This window comes from Octopus bimaculoides, chromosome 1 (genome assembly GCF_001194135.2).
Source record: "Octopus bimaculoides isolate UCB-OBI-ISO-001 chromosome 1, ASM119413v2, whole genome shotgun sequence".
Taxonomy (NCBI): domain Eukaryota; kingdom Metazoa; phylum Mollusca; class Cephalopoda; order Octopoda; family Octopodidae; genus Octopus; species Octopus bimaculoides.
In genome coordinates this window covers 90,826,976-90,834,651 of record NC_068981.1, presented here as the reverse complement: position 1 = coordinate 90,834,651, position 7,676 = coordinate 90,826,976, and positions in this window count along the sequence as shown.

Here is a 7,676-nt window from a genome sequence, read left to right as displayed (position 1 = left end):
CCACCCTGCCCTTCCAACATACCATTCTCCAAGCCTTCCGGCGACTCCATTCCAGCCCCTCTTCCTCGCAGATCTTCCCCAACTTACCCCTTCCCCCCTTCAAACGAGGCCATAACCTACGTGACCTCCTGGTCCACAGTTTCTTCCCTAACCCCACTTCCCAGCCTGGTTCGTTCCCCTGCTCCCGCCCACGCCGCCCTACTTGCTCCCACTTCTCCAACACCACCATCCTCACAGGCACCCACAATTGTCCCTATCACATTATCGGCTCCTTTACTTGTACTTCTAGTAACGTCTTTAACGGAATCTCCTGTTCTCTCTGTCCTTCCCTGAACATCGGTTAAACAGGACGCCACTCGGCTGACCGGTTAACGGAGCCCTTCCAAGACATCGTTTTCTCCTTTTTCGAGATGCACGACAGTTTGTCACTGAAAAAAGCATATAGTATTTTGCGAGTGGAATGAGTTTTCATTACTAGCTGCTGATTATCAGACACTGAAGACGGGTAACTACTCAGAAACCCGGGTCTGTGTGTATCACGTAAGGCTAGAGATGGGAGCGGTGACCTCCCTTCGCAAATACTAATCGGACAAAGTGTGTCGTTAGCCAGCTGGAGGAGATGTTTTCTTGGGGCTAAAAATAACAGTAACATCGTCCTCTATGTAGCTTTTATGTGTCTGTTTTCTCATATATTTCTATCGCCTACTTTTAGCTCTCCTGCATACCTGTATCTCTTCAACTTTGAGTAGGCGTTAAGTAGCTGAATACAATGCATAATCTACCAATATGACTTCAGTCTGTGTAGGCCAGCCTTGACAATAGCCAAATAATCAACACTGTTTTGTTTTGTTTGTTATTTTGTATGTTTCAGCAGTTTTTACTCTTCTTTTCATGGCCTCTTTGAAGGCCTTGTCAACTAGATTTTCCAGAATTGCGCTGTAATTTTTCCCACGGTAGCACAACGCTATAAACTAGTAAGGTAGGAATGTAACAAACTTAATCGACCGGAACATAAGTGTTATACTTAGTTTATTAATTTTTCAGAGTTGAAAGAAAAAGCCGGCATAGATGGAATTTGAACTCACAACTTGAAACAGTGGTAATAATTTTTAATTTTGATAAAAAGCCACAAATATGTTGAACTGTAAAGAAAATTTCCTATTCATTCAGCTTCAATATATAACAGGTATTTATTCTGTCGATTCCAGGGGAATAAAAAGCAGGGTCAATGAGGTATGGTTTGAATCCAAAATGCATCGAAACTCAAGACCTTTTGTACATCCACTACCCTACTAGTCAAATCGTCACTTTGCCTGAGTACTCTTAGTTCACCGTGGACGTAGTTCGCTGCCGATTCCATGCTGCCAACCACATGACTTCTTTTCTAGCCGCATTTGTTTCTCATCAACATTTCTTTCTCCTCGATTTCTATCCTTCTCTTCGGCCCTTCCACTACACCATCCACCTGAAGATAGAGACTAAATTATATCCTGTGCAATTTAATCAAACCCTCATGCCAACAACAAAACTAGCCTACGTGTACTTGCCTCTCGAATTGACAAACCTATTTGCTTTTGGTTAATCGTGATCCTAGTGCTACGACATATATCTTTCAATTTTAGTGGTTTCCCTCGATTCCTGAAATGCCCGATACCACGATGTTGACGTCGTCTGTATATGCAGACACCACTTTCTTACATCCCATATACTGCTGTAGTAAAGGTTTCAAAAACCAAAACACAAATTCGATATGAGTAAAATATTTTGACGGATGGAAAGTACGATTCGAAATCTTTCAAAAACATCGTTATCTCCTTTATCCCCAAACTTGCCGCTGTATAATGCAATGATTTAGTTTCTGAATGTAAAACCAAATGGTCTGTTTCTTATATAACGAAGAAATAACAACCTTATCGGCCATTTTCGCGTGATCAAAATTGAAGGTCTGTTATTGAAAGCACTGGACTCAAATCAATTATCTCTTCCTTATTCGTCTCCATACTTGCCGGGAAATCATTCTCCAGTATCGCTGACCATTCTTTGCAGCAATGCCTTTGCAATTACGTCCGCGAAGTGCGGCTGAACACACCATTCGGACTGAGATGTACAACCTGTTAACCCTTCACCCCGCTCAATATTTTGTTACTTAATTCCCCACTTTTTATTAATATCGTTATTTTCATTTTCATATTACTTGATTCCTTGGTGAAGTAAACTGGCAACATTTTCAGTCTGGAACTTGTTGGTACACATCAACAAACACTGAATGCAACAAATACACTCGAATAAAGTTCAAAAGGTAAAGCATCCAGTTCCAGATATTTAAGGATCACGCTTCAAACTTCGTCGATCCCAGTTCATGGCTTCCTACACACCTTTAATCTGAAATCCTTTTCACATTTGCTAGCAGCAGATATCAATCCAAAGATTTTATCACGTTTTTATTTCAAGTTAATGTCTCAAATGATTTTCTTAACGTCGTTTCTTAGGATATACACCTTGCAATATTGTCACATCCTTTGTATTGAGCAGAGAAAAAAATATATGTACAACCAAGTGCCATTTATAGCGTGTCGCCTACGATGTATTTCCTACAGGGTCCTTTAGATCATATGTGAACTAAATCTAATATCCCCTATCTTTGAACAATTTGCCGTAAATAAATTCTTGTTAAAACTATCAGTCTCTATTCTAATTAGGTTTTTAATTCTATCACAATTTGTTATTTATAAGGGATCCCGTTAACACCTCTCAAATATCTCTTTAATTCGGTCATTACAGACTTTGCGTTTCTGAAATAACATGCTCAGTTTCCAGCGACCGAGTCTGTTGACATCCAAAGTTGACAGTACGGATCATTAATTCAATAACCAATTACCAAATATGTGATCAAACTAAACATTTCCTTTCTGTTAAACCTAAGAATTACTCAACATAAACGTGATCCAGATAACCCTCAACACGTTGACCAAGTCTACACTGACATATCTAGGAAATTCATTCGATATCTGACAGATGGAACTGCTAGTACAAATTAAAACTCTTTTAGCCCTTCGTCTTACTATCTGTAAGTCTCCAATAGTTACAACATGCATCTAAAATGCCATTACAATCCTTTACAAACGCTAATGAATGAGATACCAGCAAGAATGATTACAAGGCAACACTTGTTGCAATGATTACAAGGCATCACTGGCTTCAATTAAAGCTAGTGGCAAAAGTGGGAAAGTCAAAAGTGAGACGGTGACCAAGAAAAACATCGCAAAGAAGAGAGACATTGTGTGCAATAACAGCAGTAAAATGAACCTCCTCCAAATGTCCATTCTATGACTATTCTATGAACCAAATTGATGGACCTGACATCCTAGTTTGAAACGATCGTTCTTTTCTCTATATCCAGATCTTTTCGAAGTGACACATTCATACAGTCGACCTCAATTGACCGAAAGAAACTAAAAATTCTAGTCAATTCTAGTACTGGAAAATGTCTATCATTACCAATGTCTATCATATCTAGATCAAGTGGCATGAGGTAATATAGGATGTGACTCTGCTTCAGGAACTAATATTCGCTGAGACGCACGTTTACGTACCCAGATCTCATTTGGCTCTGAGTTTGTTTAGGATTTTTTTGCAAGACCTCAAAAGAAAATTTATTTTCTTGGTCTCCTCAAAATAATCATCAACCTCTGTAGCAAAAGGTTTCCATACTTCTACATAAACATTTGTTGCTGCTCTCACTGGCAGGTTGTTGTTTTGCTAGGGTAGACTCTTCGTTTCCACCGCCAATAACAGGATGTTATATTTCTTGCGTTACTTCCATCCGTTTGGTTCACAGAATAGTCGATCTGGGCATTTGGAAGAGGTTCGTTTTACTGCTGTTATTTTTCACAATGTCTTCTTTGCGATGTTCTTGACTTTTACTCTTTTACCAAATCTTTCTCCGGTTCCTCACCACAAGATATAGAACTGGAAATATTGGTTAGTAGCTTCTAGCAATTTTTGTTCAATTTCTATAACGAAGTGTAGTGACTTGTGGTGATTTGTTACTCAAATTAGATCAATGCTAACGCATCGAAATAAGCCGGTGTAGCCATCACAAAGTCAACCAAAGCCTTTTGATTCTGATTTAATGTGGTTGCTGTTCTTGTCGGATACATACTGGTATTCTGCTTTTTGTCTGTTTGTTTTTTTTAAGGGTCTGATATTCTTTAATTCGTTTTTTTACCCAGAAACAAAACATCTTAGTATTATCCTCAATATTTGAGGTTACATGTCTTCATCACTCTTCTCTTTAATTGAAACTGGACATTTAGTTTTCTAAATTTGCTTCAACTTATATTGTTGTTACTTGTATTTCTGTTAAGATTGTTGCTATTTCGATTGTTTTTACTGTGGTGGTAACACAAAATACCTCCTGAGTAATAATTACTACTGCAACTTGCGTAGTATTTTATTTTGTGGTTTGTGGTATAAGTTGCATTGTTTATAACAAAAGAACTAACGTTTTTTGTTACATTAGTAATCGGTGTTGCTACTGTGATAACAGTTAACTGTTACATACCAACGAAAGTGGACCCGTGTCTTTTAAAGCAGAGACATGTACAGAGTTGTCTCCCGTATTTGCCGAAATAATGAAAATTCCATCACTCACTGAGATAGTATCCACATCTCTCTACCGCAATAACATTTTTATTTGGATTTCTGGTGGTCTATATAAAATATACCCCACTAAATATATAATGTGTAATGAATGTGTGAATTTAATGTCGCTGTGAAATGAGGTCTTGGTCTTATTGTGTGATCAAGTCAGTGATGAACGAACAGATTTATCAAATACCTTCCAACCGTAAGCGACTATCGTTTACTTGGAGCGGGGTGGAGGAAGTGGAGTTTTAGAGATAGTCTTTCTTGGATAAACAATGAATATGATAGAGTCAATCGACCATCATATAGAGATATGTGCTCACGACATTTGTTTACAAAAGTGAAATATTTCCACTTCAACGGATATGAAAACAAACTTTCTTTTTAATAGACAATGAAATTGCTTTCTCTGTATTCACATGTGTGTGTCTAGTATTTTTCTTCTGCACGAAGTAACACACACACACAGATATATATATATATATACAAGTAAGCACATAAATGTGACACTAGGTAAGAAAAAATAATACTCGAATACCGCAGGTAGAGTAATATGCTTTATCGTTATTAAAGCTGCAAAACATGACAAAAATATCACAAAAGAGTGCTACTTGGAGTTTCACGTTCCCGTTCGTCGGACAGTTTAGATTGAGAATGGAACAAAATTAAGTTTGTATGTATAAAATATACAATTTACATTGACAGATACACATTTGAAATTGCTTTTTTTTTTTTTTTTTTTTTACTGGTCCTTTCAACTAACGGTTTTTCTAACCAATGGTAATAGGTTTTAAATCATATTATGTGAAATCGAAGAAAACTTTAAATCAAAAACAAAAAATTACAAAAATAACTGCAGTTAGAAGGAAAAACATATATACCCAAAATAAATTAATTAATGGTAAAATAAGTTTAATTGAAAATAAATGTCTTACGGAGATGTACTTGCATAGCAAGTGACCTGATCTGAGATTGTGTACTGAAACAAAAACAATTGCTGTGTGGAAGGTGTTTATAAACCATTTAAAAATACACAAAAACCGTTAGATTCACTTCAACATTTAAATTTTCATTATTTATATTTGACGGATATTTGTCCTCATCTTGTTTGTTGTTAACACAACGTTTCGGCTGATATACTCTCCAGCCTTCATCAGGTGTCTTGGGGAAATTTCGAACCTGGGTTATTATTTCTAAGTTATTTTTCGAACTCGGAATCTTGGGGTGAGTAGCCCGCACTCTTAACCACTACACCATATGCCCGTGGGCAATTATGGAATGAATTTTAGGGCTTATAAATTTAACATTTTCCTATCCTTCCTTAATACCGGTTCCCATATGCTACTCAAATCTACACTCGGTCTGCTAAGGAGGTTGTTGTGTCCTAGCATATGTGCTGCTTCTTTTAGTTTTCGTATTTTCCAATGGTGTTCTCTGTCTATTATTTTAACTTCATCCCACAGGGGGGGTCTCCATTTTTCCATACATGATCAGCTATACCCGATTTATCAACATCTCCCCGTATCACAGCTTTGCGATGTTCGTCTACCCTTATTTTGAGGGGGCGACATGTTACGCCTTTGTATAATCTACCACAGCAGCATGGGATGGAGTACACGCAGTTTTTGGTCATATTCTCTTCTGTTGGTGGTTTTACACGAAAAAGATATTTGCGAAGTGTTGTATTACTCTTGAATACTGTCCTGATGTCATATGGGTCGCATATCTTTCGTACCTTTACGGAGAGGCCTTTCACATAGGGTAGACAGAGTGTGGACAGTTTATTGGTTTCATCCTCCCTTTTCTTCATAATTTGAGTGGGTAGTATGTCTTTGGGGTAGTTGTTACTTCATAGATTGTTACTTAACTTGATCATTTCTTCGTGGTGGGTATCATGATCACTACTTATATTCATTGCTCGATGTTTTAGGCACTGAGCAATTCCTCTCTTTACACTGTATGGATGGTGGGAATTGAAGTTAAGGTATCGTCCAGTGAAGGTCGGCTTGCGGTATACGGATGTCCTGAATCCATACTTGGTGCGTGTTATTAATACGTCCAGGAATTCTAGCTGATTGTCTTTTTCCATTTCCATGGTGAACTGTATGAATGGCTTTATTGAGCTCACATGATTTAACAGTACTTGGACATCTTCCTGGTGGGGTCAGAGTAAAAAGGTGTCATCAACATATCGCCCTGTGGGATGAAGTTAAAATAATAGACAGAGAACACCACTGGAAAATACGAAAACTAAAAGAAGCAGCACATATTTTGGGACACAACAACCTCCTAAGCAGACCGAGTGCAGATATGAGTAGCATATGGGAACCGGTATTAAGGAAGAAGAGGAAAATATTAGATTTATAAGCCTTAAAATTCACTCTATAATTGCCCAAGATTCCAAGTTCGATTCCAGGCAGTGACTTGAAAAGTAGTAATAATAACATCGAAAAATTCCTTAAGAACCCAGGTTCGAAGTTTCTCCAAGACACCTGATGAAGGCTGGAGGGTATATCAGCCGAAACGTTGTGTTAACAACAAACAAGATGTAAATAACGTAAATAATGTAAATAATTCCTCAGCTCTTAAATATAGAACTGTGTTTGAGACCGCTACCTGATCACTGACATGATATATATGTACGTACATGATATATATGTACGTACACACTCATATACACTCATATACACACATATACTCACACATACACACACACGTACACACATACACACGCAGGCTAAAATACACATACATCTACACATACGTACAAACATATTAATCTGTGTGTGTATGTATGTGTGCGTATAAGTAAGTATGTACTTATGTATGTGTGTATGTGTGCATGTAAGTATGTGCGTATGCATATGTGTACATGCGTATGCATGCGTGCATGCCTATATGCATGTATGTGAGTATTTAGGTATATAAGTGTGTAGACGTGTCTGTGTGTATATACGTATGTACATGTGAACGTACTGATATGTGTGTCTGTTCAAGCTGTATATGACGTTACTCTGTCGAAGGTTGTG